The following is a 19,090-nucleotide window of genomic DNA, read 5'->3' on the forward strand; positions in this document are numbered from 1 at the left end:
GGTGTGGTATGTGACCTCAAATATTCGTTTACAAAAAAAAAAAAAATATTCGTTTACGTTGTTCATGGGATAGGTGCCCCATATATTTTAGTTCTTTTGGGCCTATTGGACGGTCACCAAACCTTACTCTTTGTTCTTTTTGTTCCCAGCATATAACGGTGGGAGTAATTAATTGACCTTTTAATGATGTCGTCCAGAAATATTCATCCCAAACTTGATAGAATTGTTTAACATACCAAGAGTCCTGTCCTCTCCTGCTGGTCCTGGAGCTTTTTTCCTTTTGGCTGTTAAAATATGAGGTATAGGCTTTTGTTATTTCTGTGAAACTGGTGTTTACATCAGATGTAACCCCATGACCCGACTCTTATTGACTATAGGTCTGAGTTACACCAGGAGAGGAGGGAGAGATTATGATTGACAAGAGAAAGGGAAGTCTCTTTTTTTCATCCCAGAAAGGACAGAGTGGTTTAAAATCTCCTTGGCAGAGCAGTGACACCCACCAGGGAAGTCCATCCATCACAGACAGAGGCATAGCTCCACATACCCAGCAGTTGGAGGTGTTGTGGAAGTCCGCGTAGTATTGTGCCCATGAGATGAAAACATTGTCCAGAGTTGAAATGGAAGTTAAATTCAAAATCACATTGATGAGGCCAAGCAGCAGGAGTTCATTATGCAGCTTCGTCCTGAAGGGTCTCATCCTGGATTTTCTTTTCCTTTTTCTTAAGGATGATCTTAATCTCTAAAGGGTTAGTGGGGTCCCTCTGTGCACTCCACTCAGCGTTTTATGGGTCTGCGTGGGTTTCTCTTCACCCTGATATGATGGATCCAAGGGGCAGTACCTGCAACTTTAACTGCTGTAGGGGTAGTTGGAATAACAGTATAAGGGCCCTTCCACTGAGAGTGAATCATGTTCCAATCTTTGACCCATACTTGCTTACCAGGTATAAACTCTTGAATCTGTTCCCCCAAGGGGAATGGCTTGCTTTCTTCTACAAACTTAGTTTCATGACTAATTATCTAACTGCTGCATCTGCCCCAAAATCTAATCCCCACTTAGCTGAGGCAAATTGGTTGAAACCTGTTTGATTATGGGAGGGGGTCTCCCATATACAGTTTAATACGGAGAGTAGCCATGAGACTGGGGGGTCATCTTGAGTCTGAGCAGAGCCATGGGAAGCAAGTCCATTCAGGAGTAGTCAGTCTGTCTGATCCATTTGGAGAGTGTGTCTTTAAGTGTGCAGTGGTTTTGTTCCACCATCCCAGAACTTTGGGGCCTATATGCAGTGTGTAGTTTCCATTTAATGTTTAAAGTTTTGCTTACTTGTACTAACTTAGCTATGAAAGTCAGGCCATTGTCCGATCCAATGCTGGTAGGAAATCCAAATCTGGGAACTATCTCCCTAAGCAGGCACCAGGCTACTTCTGATGCTCTTTCAGTCCAGGTAGGAAAAGCTTCTACCCATCCTGAGAACATTCATACCATGACCAGCAGGTAATGGTAGTGTCAGTGAGGTTTCATTCTAGTGAAGTCCACTTCCAGGTGTTCAAAGGGCAGCTTGCCTTTTAGCTGAATCCCTGGAGGTTTTTGTCTGTGCCAAGAGGCAGCATTGACCTATGAGCAGGCAGTGCAGTTCTGGGATTCTCTCCTGCATAGGGAAGAGCGGTGGGGAACCAGGAAATATTTTCAAGTTAGCTCTTCCAGTTTATCATGGCCTAGATGGGTCCCTTGGTGTGTTTGGCTTACCAGAGTGGGTGCTGGCTCCTTCAGTACCAGTAATTTGCCACTTGGCAATTCCCAACATCTCTTTTCAGTCTTCATGGCCCCTTCTGCTGTGGCTCGTTGGTTTTTGGCTTCAGTGTATTTTGAAGAGTTCAGTGTTAGCTCAAGGAGCTCCACCAATACGAAAGCTTTAATAGGGGCTTTACTTGTCACCCCTAAGCCCTCAGCTGCTTGTTTAGTGGTCTTATCTGCCTGTCTGTTTCCCCGAGCCCAGGGGGATATCCTCATTTTGATGTCCTCTGAAGTGTATGACTGCAACCCTTTTTGGTTCCCAGACAGCATCTAATAGGGTCAGAATTTCTTCCTTGTTTTTAATATCATTTCCACTTGCTATCAAAAGGCCTCTCTCCTTATGCAGAGCCCTGTGTACATGTAGTGTGGCAAAACCATACTTGGAGTCAGTGTAGATGTTTACCTTCTTGCCTTTTGACAGCTGGAGTGGTTGAATCAAAGCCCAAAACTCAGCTTGTTGAGCAAACCAGTGTTGTGGCAAGGAGCCAGCTTCCTGTGACAGTCTTTTCTGTGATTATGGGTTAACCTGACAACCGTTGTCCTTGTTTTTTCAGGCCAGTGCTATCAGTATATAGGACCCAATCAGGATCTGGAATTGGTCTCGGAGGTCGGGTCTGCTAGTGTAGATTTCCTCCAAGACTTGCCACAGTCATGAGAAGGTCCACTTTCTCCCACCGGAAGGAGTGTGCTGCTGCTGCTTAGTCGCTTCAGTTGTGTCCAACTCTGTGTGACCCCAGAGACGGCAGCTCACTAAGGCTCCTTTGTCCCTGGGATTCTCCAGGCAAGAACACTGAGTGGGTTGCCATTTCCTTCTCCAATGCATGCGTGCACTTAGTTGTGTCCAACTTTTTGTGACCCTGTGGATAGCAGCCCACCAGGCTCCTCTGTCCATGGGATTCTCTAGGCAAGAATACTGGAGTGAGTTGCCATTTCTTTCTCCTGGAAGGAGTGTGGCTGGCTGGGTTTAAAGTCTGGGAAAGTGCTCAATACGGAGGTTAGAATTTTCACATAACAGCCCTTGATAGTGAATAATCCCTGAGTTTGATAGGCATTTGTGAGGTCTCCTTGTAAGGGTGTGTTGACCTCATGTGGGACTCTTACAACCAGATCTTGGCCTAGAGTCAGTTCAGTAGCTTTTTGTACTAGTAGGGCAACTGCTGGAATTGCTCACAAGCATCCAGGCCACCCAGTGGCGACGTGGTCAGGCCACCTTCGGAGATAGGCTGCAGGTCTCTCCCATGTTCCCACAGTCTGAGTTAACATTCCCATTGCTGCTTTGTCTTTTTCAGTTACATACAGAGTAAATGGCTTGGTAAGGTCCGGCAGCCTTAAAGCAGGGGCTGATGTAATTGCCAGCCTTAGTTCATCAAAGGCTTTTTGTTGTTTTTTTGGTCCAATTTAGCGGATTCTTCTCAGGCCCTGTCAGGGGTTCATATAATGGCTGGGCCATGTGGAAATATCCTGGAATCCAGATTCTGCAAAATCCAGTAGGTCCGCAAAACTCTCAGACGTGCCGACAAGTCTTAGGTGTTGGGATTCTCAGGGTCACATCTTTTCTGGACTGGTCTGATAACCTTGTGCCCTTCTTTAAAACAAATCCTAGATACCTTACCTCCTCCTTGCAGATTTGTGCTACCTTCTTCAAAACCTGGTAACCTGCTTCCGTCAGCAGTTGGAACAGGGCTTTTTTCCCTTCCCAGCATTTTTCCTTGGTGTCAGCAGCCAGTAGCAGGTCATCTGCATATTGTAGGAGCCAACACCTGTACTTTTCCAGCTGGAATGAGTCCAGGTCAGAAGCCAAGGCTTCCCCAAAGATGGTCCTCGAATTCTTAAACCCTTGTGGGAGATGAGTCCAGGTGAGCTGTTGTTTGGTGTCCCCTACTGGATCTTCCCGTTCAAAGGTAAAGATGGGCTCTGACGCTGGGATGAGGCATATACAGAAGAAGGCATCCTTGAAATGTAGGCAAGTATAAACTTTAGTCCTCAGTGGGAGGATGCTAGATAAGGTATAGGGGTTTGGAACAGTGGGGTGTAAAGTCACAGTAGCCTGATTGACTAGCCTGAGATCTTGTACAGGCCTCTATAGTTCTGTCCTTCCTTTTTGACTGGCAGGATGGGTGTATTCCAAGCCAACTGGTGCTCTACCAGAATGCCCGCTTGTTTCAATCTACTGATGTGAGGTAGTATGCCGGCCCAGGCCTCTGTCAGTAGCGGGTACTGGTGCCTTCTAACCAGGATGGCACCTGGCTTGAGTTCTGTTATCACTGGGCTTGATGTTTAGCCGGCGGGGGAGGGGCAGTTGTCTTCTGCCCAGATCTCTGGGAACAATTGAGTTAGCTCTCTCTTAAGCACTTCCCTGGCAGCTCAGATGGTAAAGCGTCTGCCTGCAATGCGGGAAACCTGGCTTCAATCCCTGGGTGGGGAAGATCCTCTGGAGAAGGAAATGGCTACCCACTCCAGTACTCTTGCCTGGAAAATCCCATGGGAGGAGTCTGGTAGGCTACAGTCCATGGGGTCTCAGAGTCAGACATGACTGAATGACTTGACTTCATTTCTTCACTTCAGGCTCTTTCAGCCCACCCTGAAAGAGGTGGCTCTTTCTTCGGAGGCTCATGGAACTTGCGCTCATCTAGGAGGTGTATTGAGAGAGAGAGAGCAAGTAAGACATGGTGTCTACTCGGAAGGTGGGCCTCTTCTCAGGGGAGAAAGTCACTTGTGCTTCCAGTTTGGAGAGCAGTTCTCTTCTCAACATGGGTTCTGGGCACTCAGGAATTTAGAGGAATTTGTGAATCACTTGGTGTCCCTCCCATCTGGCATTTTCTGGGCTGGCAAAATGTTTTAATCATCTCTTCTGATATCCCAGTTACAGAGGTAGTCTTTTGGACAATGGTGCCACAGGTTTTGTTACTACTGACAGTTCTGCTCCTGTATCCACCATAAACTCAGTGTTTCCGTCCCCCACTTTTAAGGTTACCATGGGCTCTCAGGGACCTGATATCTCTGAACCCTGGCAGCCCTATTTAATTCCAAGTCAGCAAGCACAACTGCCAGAGCTTTCTCTGCCCTCTTTGCCTTAGGACATTCATTCTTCAAATGGCCAAAACCTCGGCACTGAGCACACTAGTTTGGCTGTAACAGGGCTCGGGGCTTCTGTTGGGACCAGTTGAAGGACTGTCCTGTCCCTGGGGCAGGAGGAGGTTTTTCCGGAGGGCCTGAGATAGACTTTTCAGAGCCGAAGCTAGCATTGCAAATCTCTGGCCTGTTCTTTTTTGTTCCTCTTTATGTCTCTCTTCATATTTCTTTTCTATTTTTGTGTCCTTATTCAAGACCACTGTCTGCTATTTCAGTTAACTGGGAGCTGAACATAGATAGCACCTCTTCTGTCTTTTGAAGCTTTCGCTTAATATCGGGGTATGCCTGTGAGATAAATATCAAGTTTACAACAGTCTGAGAGTCTACAGCTTCTGGGTCTATAGGTTTATAAAGTCTATATGCTTCGCTGAGCCTCTCATAAAATTCAGAAAGTGATTCATTCCCCCTCTGAATTACCCCAGCAGGTTTTGACACGTCCACTGGCTTATTGGCTCCCCTCTTCAGTCCTTGTATAATGGCTGTCTGATATCTGTTTAGTTGAATCCTCCCTTCTTCTGTGTTAGGCTTATCAGTGGGAAAGGCTTGCTCTATCCACGTTGCTGGATTTGCAACACCTTCTGGAACCATCTCTCATAACCATTTTTTTTGCTTCCATATTAATCCTATAACTCTCCTCAGTATTGAAGAGAGATGTCAGTAATTGCATGACATCATCCCATGTTGGTCATTGGGTGCAAAAGATGGTTTCTATCGATCTAGTCATATCTGTGGGTGTTCTGAGTAAGGGGTGGGTGTGCTTTTGCCGGTTTAGTATGTCATTTGATGAGAAGGCTGGTAGTAATAAGCTACAGGAGCTTGATGGTGATTACTGTCCTCCCCTTGTAGCAGAGGTTGTTGGACTTCTCTAAGAGGCATCTGTTGTGGTGCCTTTTTCCTTGGCTCTCTGCTGGAGCCGTCTCTGCTTAATCCCAATGTTTCCCTCCCCTCATACAGTAGTACTTACCGGGAGCAGAGGATTGAGCTTGGGGCACATGACGTCAGCAGTGGTTGAGTCCGGTGGGTTGTAGCTTGTTGCCCCTTCAATTAAGGTCGGAGTGTGCTGGAATGGCGGCTCTACGACCTGTGCGGCTGTTGGGAGGACTGGTGAAGGTGGAGGTGCTGGGATGCTTACCGGCTTCTGGTCAGTTCTCTGTGGGGAGGCTCTTGGCACTGCAGGAACATTGGTTGGTGGGATCACCATCCAGTAGGGTGGCATGGGAAGTTCTTCCCCTCTCTGGATCCTATAAGATGTCCTTTTGATCTTTGTGTACCTTTTAGGCCATTAATATCTTCCCTTCTCCATTTTGCATATAAAACTGAGCCCATTTCAGGGGGCTGGGGTGGGGCGGTCCTGGGCTATCCCTAGCCAAGAGTCTTATGTATGGGAACTGATTGGGCTGTTCAGGTTTTCCCGTAACTATGGCATGAAGAAGTATGAAGTGAAGTCTTCTCAGTCGTGTCTGACTCTTTGTGACCCCTTGGACTGTAGCCCGCCAGGCTCCTCTATCCGTGGGGTTCTTCAGGCAAGAATACTGGAGTGGGTTACCATTTCCATCTCCAAGGGATCTTCTCGACCCAGGGATTGAACCCTGGTCTCCCTCATTGGAGGCAGACTTTTTAATCTCTGAGCCACTGGGGAAGCCCATCTGTGGCATAGACTGTCTTTATTAAATTTAAGTCCATGATGCCCTCTGGTGGCCAGCTGACTCCCATTGCAGGCCATTCAACCTAGCAGAGAATGCAGAGCTAGTTGGGCTTCATCTTTGTCCCATAGTCGCCACTAAATCCCTTTTTGAAGTTTTTAATCATGTTTTCTAGTACAGTTGCCTTAGATCAGCTTCCTTCCATTTATCCTACTTTCTTGTTGATGTTTCTTTCTTGGTTCGAGAAGCACTCGGTATTCCAGGTATTTTTGGTATTTCTATTCGATGAAACACTACTTAACCTGCCAGTCTGCCTCTTGTCTAATAGGGTCAAGAAGGGCCTTATCAGCTAAGTCCCAGCGGTTGAGGGGAATCAGGCATTGTCTTTTTTGCTGCCTTATTCGTTTGTTTCTGGCTTGTATAGTCTTATTAGGAAGTGTATGTTTCTAGGACTTTATCCATGTTTTGTAGGTTATCCAGTATGTTGACATGTACCTGTTCTTAGTGATTGTGTTTCTCTAATGTCTGTGGTAATGTCTTTTTATTTCTGGTTTTATTTAGCCTTTTTTTTAGTCTAGATAAATGTTTGGCAGTTTAATCTTACTTAGAAACAGTTCCTAGGTTTGCTTATCTTTTTTATGTTTTCTGGTTTCTATTTCGTTTCTTTCTGCTATGTTCTTTTTTTTCTTTCTGCGAACTTTGAGCTTAGTTTTTGTTCTTTTTCTAGTTCCTTGAGGGGGTAATATAAGGTTGTTTATTTGAGATGTGTATTTTTCATGTGAATTGATCATTTGTTTTTGCTGCATCTAATAAGTTTTAGTATGTTTTGTTTCCATTTTTGCCTTAGAATATTTTGAATTTTAATATGATTTCTTCTTTGACAAGTTGATTATTTCAGAGGTGTTTTGCTAAGTTTCCCACTTTCTTGTTACTAATTTCTCATTTCTTTTTTTTTTCTTTTTAAAAAGTAAGTTTTAATTTGAGGATAATTTCTTTACAATATCGTGATGGTTTTTCCCATACATTAACATGAATTAGCCACATGTACATATATGTAGAGGATTGTGTCATCTGCCAACAGTGAAAGTTTTCTTCTTTTCCAGTCTTGAGTATTTCTTTTTCTTCTCTAATTGCTTTGACTAGGACTTCCAAAACTACGTTGAGTAGTACTGGTGAGAGTGAGCACTCTTGTCTTGTTCCTATTTTAGAGGAAATGCTTTCAATTTTTCTCCATCAAGGAAAATGTTTGCTGTGGGACTGTTGTTATGGTTTCATCATGTTGAGGTATGTTCCTTTTCTGTCTGTTTTCTGGAGAATTTTTATCATAAATGTGTGTTGAGTTTTGTCCAAGGCTTTCTCTGCATCTACTAAGAAAATCACATGATTTTTGTCTTTTAGTTTGTATTATGGTGTATCACATTGATTGATTTGCAATTATTGAAGAATCTTTGCATCCCTGGAATGAAGCCCACTTGGTCATGATGTGTGGTCTTTTTGATATGTTGTTGGATTCTGTTGGCTAGAATTTTGTTTAGGATTTTTGCATCTATGTTAGTCAGTGATACTGGCCTGTGGGTTTTTTTTTTAATTGGAGGCTAATTATTTTACAATATTGTAGTGGTTTTGCCATATACTGACATGAATCAGCCACGGGTGTACATGTGTTCCCCATCCTGAACCCCCCTCCCACCTCCCTTCCCATTCCATCCCTCTGGGTCATCCCAGTGCACCAGCCCTGAGCATCCTGTCTCAAGCATTGAACCTGGACTGGCGATCAGTTTCATATACATGTTTAAGTGTAATTCTCTCAAGTCATCCCACCCTTTTTCTGCTGCAGAGTCCGAAAGACTGTTCTATACATCTGTGCCTCTTTTGCTGTCTCGCAAATAGGCTTATCGTTACCATCTTTCTAAATTCCATATATATATGTGTTAGTACTGTATTGATATTTTTCTTTGTGGCTTACTTCACTCTGTGTAATAGACTCCAGTTTCTTCCACCTCATTAGAACTGATTCAGATGTATTCTTTTTCATTTCAGTTCAGTCGCTCAGTCTTGTCCATCGCTTTGCAATCCCATGGACTGCAGCACTCAATCCACCCAAACCCATATCCATTGAGTCGGTGGTGCCGTCCAACCATCTTATCCTTTGTTGTCCCCTTCTCCTCCTGCCCTCAATCTTTCCCAGCTTCAGGGACTTTTCCAGTGAGTCATCTCTTTGCATCAGGTGGCCAAAGTATTGGAGTTTCAGCTTCAACATCAGTCCTACCAATGAGCACCCAGGACTGATCTCCTTTAGGATGGACTGGCTGGATCTCCTTGCAGTCCAAGGGACTCTCAAGTGTCTGCTCCAACACCACAGTTCAAAAGCATCAATTCTTCTGTGCTCAGCTTTCTTTATAGTCCAACTCTCACATCCATACATGACCACTGGAAAAACCATAGCCTTGACTAGACAGACCTTTGTTGGCAAAGTAATGTCTCTGCTTTTCAATATGCTGTCTAGGTTGGTCATAACTTTCCCTCCAAGGAGTAAGTGTCTTTTAATTTCATTGCTGCAGTCACCATCTGCAGTGATTTTGGAGCCCAGAAAAATAAACTCAGCCACTATTTCCACTGTTTTCCGTATATTTCCCATGAAGTGATGGGACCAGATGCCATGATCTTAGTTTTCTGAATGTTGAGCTTCAAGCCAACTTTTTCACTCTCTTTCATTTTCATCAAGAGGCTCTTTAGTTCTTCAGTTTCTGCCATAAGGGTGTGTCATCTGCATATCTGAGGTTATTGATATTTCTCCCGGCAATCTTGATACCAGCCAGTGCTTCCTTCAGCTACCGTTTTTCATGATGTACTCTGCATATAAGTTATATAAGTATAACTGACAATATACAGCCTTGATGTACTCCTTTTCTTGTTTGGAATTGGTCTGTTGTGCCATGTCCATTTCTAACTATTGCTTCCTGCATCCAGATTTCTCAGGAGGCAGGTCAGGTGGTCTGGGATTCCCATCAGGTTAGGGCTTTTCGCTGGATAGTTCTCTGTCTCTTTTTTTTTCTCTCTCTGGCTGTCCCACAGTTTGGGTTGCTGTTTCACCGTAGGTCCCTCAGATAGCCCTTGGGCATTCAGGCCAGGTCCTCACCTTAAGCAGTGCAGCTGGTGCCTCCCTGTTCAGCCCCTGCTTGCTGGTGGCATATCTGAGCACTGGGAGTTGACCATTAAACACATAATCTGTGGGTTTTATTTATTTCATTTATTTCTTCATTGTCCTCCCGGTTATATTTCCCTCTGAGATTCCAATACTCGCCACAGACCCCCCGTGACAGGGTTTCCTGGTGTTTGGAAAGTTCTTCTAAGACTCCCTTCCTGGGAGGGTTTCTGTTCCTACCTCTTTTGTCTCTCATTTTGTCTTCTATATTTTGTCCTACCTCCTTTCGAAGACAATGGGCTGCCTTTCTGGGTGCCTAATGTCCCTCTGCCAGCATTCAGAAGTTGTTTTGTGGAATTTGCTCAGTGTTAAAATGTTCTTTTAATTGTGGGGAAGAAAGTGATCTCCCTGTCCTATTCCTTTGCTGTCTTAATACCGTCCCTTGGCCTGTAGTTTTCTTTTTTTGTGGCATCTTTGTTTGGTTTTGCAATCTGGGTAATGGTGGCTTAAAAGCATGCGTTTGGGAGTTTCCTCACCTCTCAAATTTTCTGGACGAGTTTGAGTAGGATAACTCAGTCCTCCTCTAAATTTTTTGTAGGATTCAAAATTCTACCAAATTTTGTTTCATTTTGTAGAAAACTTTTTTGGTTTGTTGAAGGATTTTTGATGATTTCTCATTTCATACCAGTGTTGTAAGGAAAGATACTTGCTATAAATTAATTTTTCCTAAGTTTGTTAAGACTTGGGACATACGTTATGGTCTATGTGAAAAATAGTCCAAGTGTGCTTGAGAAGAATGAGGATCCTGTTGCTTTTGAATGGAATATCCTGTTACTTTTGGATAGTATGTGAGTTAGATCCATTTGATCTGATGTGTAGTTCAAATAGTGTTTTCCTTGTAGCTTTTGTATTTGGGTGATCTATCTGTTAAAAGTTGTAATATTGAAGCCTCTGGGGACTTATTAGTTATTTTAATATATTTCTCTCTTCAAAACAAATACTAATGAATTTGAAGCAAGAAATATATATATATATATTTGAAGCAAGATATATATATATATAGTAAGACTCCACCATTTAATATTTGCTTAGTATATTTAAGTATGCAATGCAAGATACAGTGTTGGTTTTATACATATTTTTGATGTGTGTCTGGATCTGTTGACCATTTATCATTAAATCCCATGGACGGAGGAGGCTGGTGGGCTGCAGTCCATGGGGTATTTAAGAGTTGGACATGACTGAGCAACTTCACTTTCACTTTTCACTTTTCATGCACTGGAGAAGGAAATAGCAACCCACTCCAGTGTTCTTGCCTGGAGAATCCCAGGGATGGAGGAACCTGGTGGGCTGCCACCTGTGGGGTCACACACAGTCAGACATGACTGAAGTGACTTAGCAGCAGCAGCAGCAAAAACCTTCTGCTCCACTTTTGAGCTACTGTTATTTTGTCTAATGTATAGCTATCTCTATCTTTTTTTTGATTTCCACTTGAAAGAAATATCTTTATCCACCTCTTCATGTTTAACCTGTGTTTGTCCTTAACTCGTGCAATGAGTGTCCTGTAGGCAGCATATTGTTGGTAGTTGAGTCTTTTGTTTTTCCCTTTTCTTTTCTAATCAATCTAGCCACTCTGTCCTTTGGAATATTTAGTCCATTTAACATCAGGGTGGTTAATGATACTTGAAGACTTACTATCTTTACTCTTTCCTGAATTTCTTTGTTTTTTTCCTTCTTTTGCTGTTTTCTTTGGGGAAGTGATTACTTTTCATAGTGGTAACTTTTTTCTGTTTTACCTTTTATATATATACTGTAGGTTTTTGGTTAACAATATGAGGCTTAACAATAATGTCATGCATGTAATGATCTGTTTTAAGTTGATGACAACTTAAAATTTTTATTGCATAGAAAAGCTCTATTACTCCTCACATTGACATTTCTGTTATTGCGGTTTATCTTTCTTATATTGTATATTCATCTAGAAATTGTAGCTAATGTTTTTAATAGTTTTGTCTCATTTATAGAATAATTTATTATTGTACTACATGTTCTTCAGAAATGAAGGAAAGATAGAATTTACCAAACAGATGCAAAACAGTTCATCACCAGTACACCTGCGTTATAATAAATGCTGAAAGGAGTTCTTCAGGCTAATGTGAAAAATAGCGTGGGGAGGGGAGAAATGGGATACATTGGAAGATTGGGATACACACGTAGACACTATTGATAGTATGAGTACAGTGTATAAAAACATAACTAATGAGAACTTACTGTAAGGCACAGGGAACTCTACTTAACACTATTTGTGACCTAAATGGAAGGAATTCCAAAAGGAGGATGAGGTAAATGTACACATATGGTTGATTCACTTTGTTGTACAGTAGAAACTAACACAACACTGTAAAGCAACTATACTCCAATTAAAAAAAATTCTTTTAATGTTAGCTTCTAGCTTACATTGTTTCTTCTGAGAAATACAGCTATAAACTTGATGGGGATTACATATTAGAGAAAGTTTTCTCTTTGCTGCTTTTAAAATTGTTTCCCTTTTAGAAAATTGAATTATGTGTCTTGAGATCATTTTAGGATGATCTCAGTTTCATCACTTAGGATGAAATTCTGGGGATATAGGACATTTGGATATCCAGATGTTTACAGGTTACGGAAACCATTAGTTCTTTGAAGCCATTGTTCCTCTCTTTCTCTCCTCATTTCCTGGGATGCCAGTATATAAGTTGCATTCTATAATGATATCCCACAGTTTTTGTTTTATCTCAGACTAATTTATATGATGATCATGTCATAAAATTTTTTTCTTCTCCTTGATCCATTTTGCTGTTGATGCTCTCTATTGCATTCTCCCCCTCCCCCTTTCATCTCCCTGTATTCTTTCAGAAACTTGTTTGGTTCTCTTTTATGATCACTGTCTTGAACTTAAACTTCCTTTGTTTACATGTGGCTTTCAATGTTTTGTTTAGTTTTTCTGTGTTTTCTTTTAGTTCACTGAAATTAAAATAATTTCTTAATTCTTTATGGCATATTGCAGATCTCCATGTCTTTTGGGTTGATTACTGGAAAGTTACTGTGTTCTATTGGTTGTCATGTGTCCTTGATTTGTTTTTAATATATTGTAAAAATTTATTTAGTTTTAGTTGAAAGATAATTGCTTTACAATATTAAGTTCGATTTCTGCCATACATCAACATGAATCAACCATAGATGTTCATATGTCCTATGAATCAACCATAGATACACATGTTTCATCTCTCTCGAACCTCCCTGCCTTTTCCCTCCCCATCCCACTCTGGGTTGTCACAGAGCAGTGGCAGTGGTTTTTGGGTGAGAATTGTAGAAAACTTACTCTACCATGGTGTATCCAAATTAAACTTTTATTAGAGCTAATAAAATGAGTTTTAAAGGAAAATTTGAAGATGCCTTAAATAATACATTATTTTACTTATGCTCATAAGACATTTTCTCAATTACCTTTTTATGATTGCATTTTTGAGAGGAAAAAGAAGACAAGCTAGAAAGTTTTGGGGAGAGGAAGAGTGACAATATATTTAGAAGTATCTACCATATTTTTGGAGAAGGTGATGGCACCCCACTCCAGTACTTCTGCCTGGAAAATCCCATGGTGGGCTGCAGTCCATGGGGTCACTAAGAGTTGGACACGACTAAGCGACTTCACTTTCATTTTTCACTTTCATGCACTGGAGAAGGAAATGGCAACCCACTCCAGTATTCTTGCCTGGAGAATCCCAGGGACAGAGGAGCCTGGTAGGCTGCAGTCCATGGGGTCGCTAAGAATTGGACACGACTGAGCGACTTCACTTTCACTTTCACCATATTTTTATGATTGAAAAATATTACTATACTTACTATGACCTTTTCTTTTAAAAATAAATTTATTTTAATTGGAGGCTAATTACTTTACAATATTATATTGGTTTTGTCATACATCAACATGAATCCGCCACGGGTATATACGTGTTCCCCCTCCTGAACCCCCCTCCTGCCTCCCTCCCCGTACCATCCTTCTGGGTCATCCCAGTGCACCAGCTCCAAGCATCCTGTATCATGCATCGAATCTGGAATGGCGATTCGTTTCACATACGATAATATACATGTTTCAATGCCATTCTCCCAAATCATCCCACCCTCTCCCTCTCCCACAGAGTCCAAAAGACTGTTCTATACATCTGTGTCTCATTTGCTGTCTCGCATACAGGGTTATCGTTACCATCTTCCTAAATTCCATATACATGCGATAGTATACTGTATTGGTGTTTTTCTTTCTGGCTTACTTCACTCTATATAATAGGCTCCAGTTTCATCCACCTCATTAGAACGGATTCAAATGTATCATTTTTAATGGCTGAGTAATACTCCATTGTATATATGGACCACAACTTTCTTATTCATTTGTCTGCCGATGGACATCTAGGTTGCTTCCATGTCCTGGCTGTTATAAACAGTGCTGCAGTGAACATTGGGGTACACATGTCTCTTTCAATTCTGGTTTCCTCGGTGTGTATGCCCAGCAGTGGGATTGCTGGGTCATAAAGCAGTTCTGTTTCCAGTTTTTTAAGGAATCTCCACACTGTTCTCCATAGTGGCTGTACTAGTTTGCATTCCCACCAACAGTGTAAGAAGGTTCCCTTTTCTCCATACCCTCTCCAGCATTTATTCCTTGTATACTTTTGGATCGCAGCCATTCTGACTGGCGTGAAATGGTACCTCATTGTGGTTTTGATTTGCATTTCTCTGATAATGAGTGATGTTAAGCATCTTTTCATGTATTTGGTAGCCATCTGTATGTCTTCTTTGGAGAAATGTCTGTTTAGTTCTTTGGCCCATTTTTTGATTTGGTCGTTTATTTTTCTGGAGTTGAGCTGCAGGAGTTGCTTGTATATTTTTGAGATTAGTTGTTTGTCAGTTCCTTCATTTGCTATGATTTTCTCCCATTCAGAAGGCTGTCTTTTCACCTTGCTTATAGTTTCCTTTGTTGTGCAGAATCTTTTAATTTTAATTAAAATTAAAATTTGTTCCATTTGTTTATTTTTGCTTTTATTTCCAATATTCTTGGAGGTGGGTCATAGAGGATCCTGCTGTGATTTGTGTTGGAGAGTGTTTTGCCTATGTTCTCCTCTAGGAGTTTTATAGTTTCTGGTCTTATGTTTAGATCTTTAATCCATTTTGAGTTTATTTTTGTGTATGGTGTTAGGAAGTGTTCTAGTTTCATTCTTTTACAAGTGGTTGACCAGTTTTCCTAGCACCGCTTGTTAAGGAGATTGTCTTTTTTCCATTGTATATTCTTGCCTCCTTTGTCAAAGATAAGGTGTCCATGGTGTGTGGATTTATCTCTGGGCTTTCTGTTTTGTTCCATTGATCTATATTTCTGTAGTACTGAATCTATATTCCAGTACCATACTGTCTTGATGACTATGTCTTTGTAGTAGAGCCTGAAGTCAGGCAGGTTGATTCCTCCAGTTGCATTCTTTCTCAAGATTGCTTTGGCTGTTGTAGGTTTTTTGTATTTCCATACAAATTGTGAAATTATTTCATCTAGCTCTGAAAAATACCATTGGTAGCTTGATAGGGATTCCATTGAATCTATAGCTTGCTTTGGGTAGTATATTAATTTTCATTATATTGATTCTTGTGATCCATGAACATGGTATATTTCTCCCATTAATGTCCTCTTTGATTTCTTTCACCTATGTTTTATAGTTTTCTGTGTATAGGTCTTTGGAGAAGGCAGTGGCACCCCACTCCAGTACTCTTGCCTGGAAAATCCCATGGACGGAGGAGCCAGGTATGCTGCAGTCCATGGGGTCACTAAGAGTCAGACATGACTGAGCGACTTCACTTTCACTTTTCACTTTCATGCATTGGAGAAGGAAATGGCAACCCACTCCAGTGTTCTTGCCTGGAGAATCCCAGGGATGGGGGAGCCTGGTGCATTGCCATCTGTGGAGTTGAACAGAGTCGGACACGACTGAAGCTACTTAGCACACTTAGCAGCATCCTATATAGGTCTTTAGTTTCTTTAGGTAGATTTATTCCTAAGTATTTTATTCTTTTCATTGCAATGGTGAATGGAATTGTTTCCCTAATTTCTCTTTGTGTTTTCTCATTATTAGTGTATAAGAATGCAAGAGATTTCTGTGTCTTTATTTTATATCCTGCAACTTTACTATATTATATTCATTGATTAGTTCCAGTAATTTTCTGGTGGAGTCTTTAGGGTTTTCTGTGTAAAGGATCACGTCATCTGCAAACAGTGAGTTTTACTTCTTGTCCAGTTTGGATTCCTTTTATTTCTTTTTCTGCTCTGATTGCTGTGGCCAAAACTTCCAAACTATGTTGAATAGTAGTGGTGAAAGTGGGCACTCTTGTCTTGTTCCTGACTTCAGGGGAAATACAATTTTTCACCATTGAGGATAATGTTTGCTGTGGGTTTGTCATATATAGCTTTTATTATATTGAGGTATGTTCCTTCTATTCCTGCTTTCTGGAGAGTTTATCATAAATGGATGTTGAATTTTGTCAAAGGCTTTCTCTGCATCTATTGAGATAATCATATGGCTTTTATTTTTCAATTTGTTAATGTGATGTATTACCTTGATTGATTTGCGGATATTGAAGAATTCTTGCATCCCTGGGATAAAGCCCACTTAGTCATGGTGTATGATCTTTTTAATGTGTTGTTGGATTCTGATTGCTAGAATTTTGTTAAGGATTTTTGCATCTATGTTCATCAGTGATATTGGCCTGTAATTTTCTTTTTTTGTATGGCATCTTTGTCAGGTTTTGGTATTAGGGTGATGGTGGCCTCATAGAATGAGTTTGGAAGTTTACCTTCCTCTGCAATTTTCTGGAAGAGTTTAAGTAGGATAGGTGTTAGCTCTTGTCTAAATTTTTGGTAGAATTCAGCTGTGAAGCTGTCTGGACCTGGGCTTTTGTTTGCTGGAAGATTTCTGATTACAGTTTCTGTTTTTGTGCTTGTGATGGGTCTGTTAAGATTTTCTATTTCTTCCTGGTCCAGTTTTGGAAGGTTGTACTTTTCTAAGAGTTTGTCCATTTCTTCCACATTGTCCATTTTATTGGCATATAATTGCTATAGTAGTCTGCTTTGTATTTCTGTTTTGTCTGTTGTGATCTCTCCATTTTCCTTTCTAATTTTATTGATTTGATTTTTCTCCCTTTGTTTCTTGATGAGTCTGGCTAATGGTTTGTCAATTTTATTTATCCTTTCAAAGAACCAGCTTTTGGCTTTGTTGATTTTGGCTATGGTCTCTTTTGTGTCTTGCATTTATTTCTACCCTAATTTTAAGATTTCTTTCCTTCTGCTAACCCTGGGGTCCTTCATTTCTTCCTTTTCTAGTTGCTTTAGGTGTAGAGTGAGGTTATTTATTTGACTTTTTTGTTGTGATATGCCTGTATTGCTATGAACCTTCCCCTTAGAATGCTTTTACAGTGTCCCACAGATTTTGGGTTGTTGTGTTTTCATTATCATTCATTTCTATGCAAATTTTGATTTATTTTTTTATTTCTTCTGTGATTTGTTGGTTCGTCAGCAGTGTGTTGTTCAGCCTCCATATGTTGGAATTTTTAATAATTTTTCTCCTGTAATTGAGATCTAATCTTACTGCATTGTGGTCAGAAAAGATGCTTGGAATGATTTCAGTTTTTTTGAATTTACCAAGGCTAGATTTATGGCCCAGGATGTGATCTATCCTGGAGAAGGTTCTGTGTGCGCTTGAGAAAAAGGTGAAATTCATTATTTTGGGGTCAAATGTTCTATAGCTATCAGTTAGGTCTAACTGGTCTGTTGTATCATTTAAAGTTTGTGTTTCCTTGTTAATTTTCTGTTTAGTTGATCTATCCATAGGTGTGAATGGGGTATTAAAGTCTCCCACTATTACTGTGTTATTGTTAATTTCTCTTTTCATACTTGTTAGCATTTGTCTGACATATTTTGGTGCTCCTGTCTTGGGTGCATACATATTTATAAATGTTAATATCTTCTTCTTGGATTGATCCTTTGATCATTATGTAGTGTCCTTTTTTGTCTCTTTTCATGGCCTTTATTTTAATGTCTATTTTATCTGATATGAGTATTGCTACTCCTGCTTTCTATTGGTCTCTATTTGCGTGGCATATCTTTTTCCAGTCCTTCACTTTCAGTCTGTATGTGTCCCCTGTTTTGAGGTGGGTCTCTTGTAGACAACGTATATAGGGATCTTGTTTTTGTATCCATTCAGCCAATCTGTCTTTTGGTTGGGGCATTCAACCCACTTACATTTAAGATAATTATTGATAAGTATGATCCTGTTGCCATTTACTTTATTGTTTTGGATTCCGGTTTATATACCCTTTTTGTGTTTCCTGTCTAGAGAAGATCCTGTAGCATTAGTTGGAGAGCTGGTGTGGTGGTGCTAAATTCTCTGAGCTTTTGCTTGTCAGGAAAGCTTTTGATTTCTCCTTCATATTTGAATGATTTCCTTGCTGAGTACAGTAATCTGGGCTATAGGTTATTTTGTTTCATCACTTTAAGTATGTCCTGCCATTCCCTCGTGGCATGAAGAGTTTCTATGGAAAGATCAGCTGTTATCCTTATGGGAATCCCCTTGTGTGTTGTTGGTTTTCCCTTGCTGCTTTTAATATTTGTTCTTTGTGTTTGATCTTTGTTAATTTGATTAATATGTGTCTTGGGGTGTTTCACCTTGGAATTATCCTGTTTGGGACAATATGGGTTTCTTGGACTTGGGTGATTATTTCCTTCCCCATTTTAGGCAAGTTTTCAACTATTATCTCCTCAAGTATTTTCTCATGGTCTTTTTTTTTGTCTTCTTCTTCTGGGACTCCTATGATTTGAATGTTGGGGCGTTTAACACTGTCCTGGAGGTCTCTGAGATTGTCCTCATTTCTTTTAATTCGTTTTTCCCTCTCTGATTCATTTATTTCTACTATTCTATCTTATTTTTCACTAATCCTATCTTATGCCTTCATTATTCTTCTGTTCCCTCCAGAGTGTTTTTTATCTCAATGATTGCATTATTCATTGTATACTGACTCTTTTTTATTTCTTACAGGTCCTTGTTAAACCTTTCTTGGATCTTCTCAATCCTTGTCTCCAGGCTGTTTATCTGTGATTCCATTTTGGTTTCAAGATTTTGGATCATTTTCACTATCATTATTCAGAATTCTTTTTCAGGTAGATTCCCTATCTCTTCCTGTTTCGTTGGGCTTGGTGGGCATTTATCCTGTTCCTTTACCTCCTGGGTATTCCTCTGTCTCATCATCATCTTGTTTATATTGGTGTGTTGGGGTAGCCTTTCTGTATTCTTGCAGTTTGTGGAGTTCTCTTTA

The 19,090-nt window shown here is 40.7% G+C and overlaps 1 protein-coding gene across 10 annotated transcripts in view; it reads left to right on the plus strand.

The window, feature by feature from the left end:
* LOC138986346 (zinc finger Y-chromosomal protein) overlaps positions 1 to 19,090 on the plus strand; it is a 73,029-nt gene that overhangs the window by 25,795 nt on the left and 28,144 nt on the right. For 3 of the 10 annotated variants that reach the window (XM_070365635.1, XM_070365627.1, XM_070365632.1), the window contains exon 2: positions 18,814 to 18,935. The exons of the other annotated variants lie outside the window; for them this stretch is intronic. The gene's annotated coding sequence lies outside the window, so the exon portion shown is untranslated. The remainder of the gene's footprint in view (positions 1 to 18,813; positions 18,936 to 19,090) is intronic. 10 annotated transcript variants of the gene reach the window in all.

This window comes from Bos mutus, chromosome X (genome assembly GCF_027580195.1).
Source record: "Bos mutus isolate GX-2022 chromosome X, NWIPB_WYAK_1.1, whole genome shotgun sequence".
NCBI classification, from domain to species: domain Eukaryota; kingdom Metazoa; phylum Chordata; class Mammalia; order Artiodactyla; family Bovidae; genus Bos; species Bos mutus.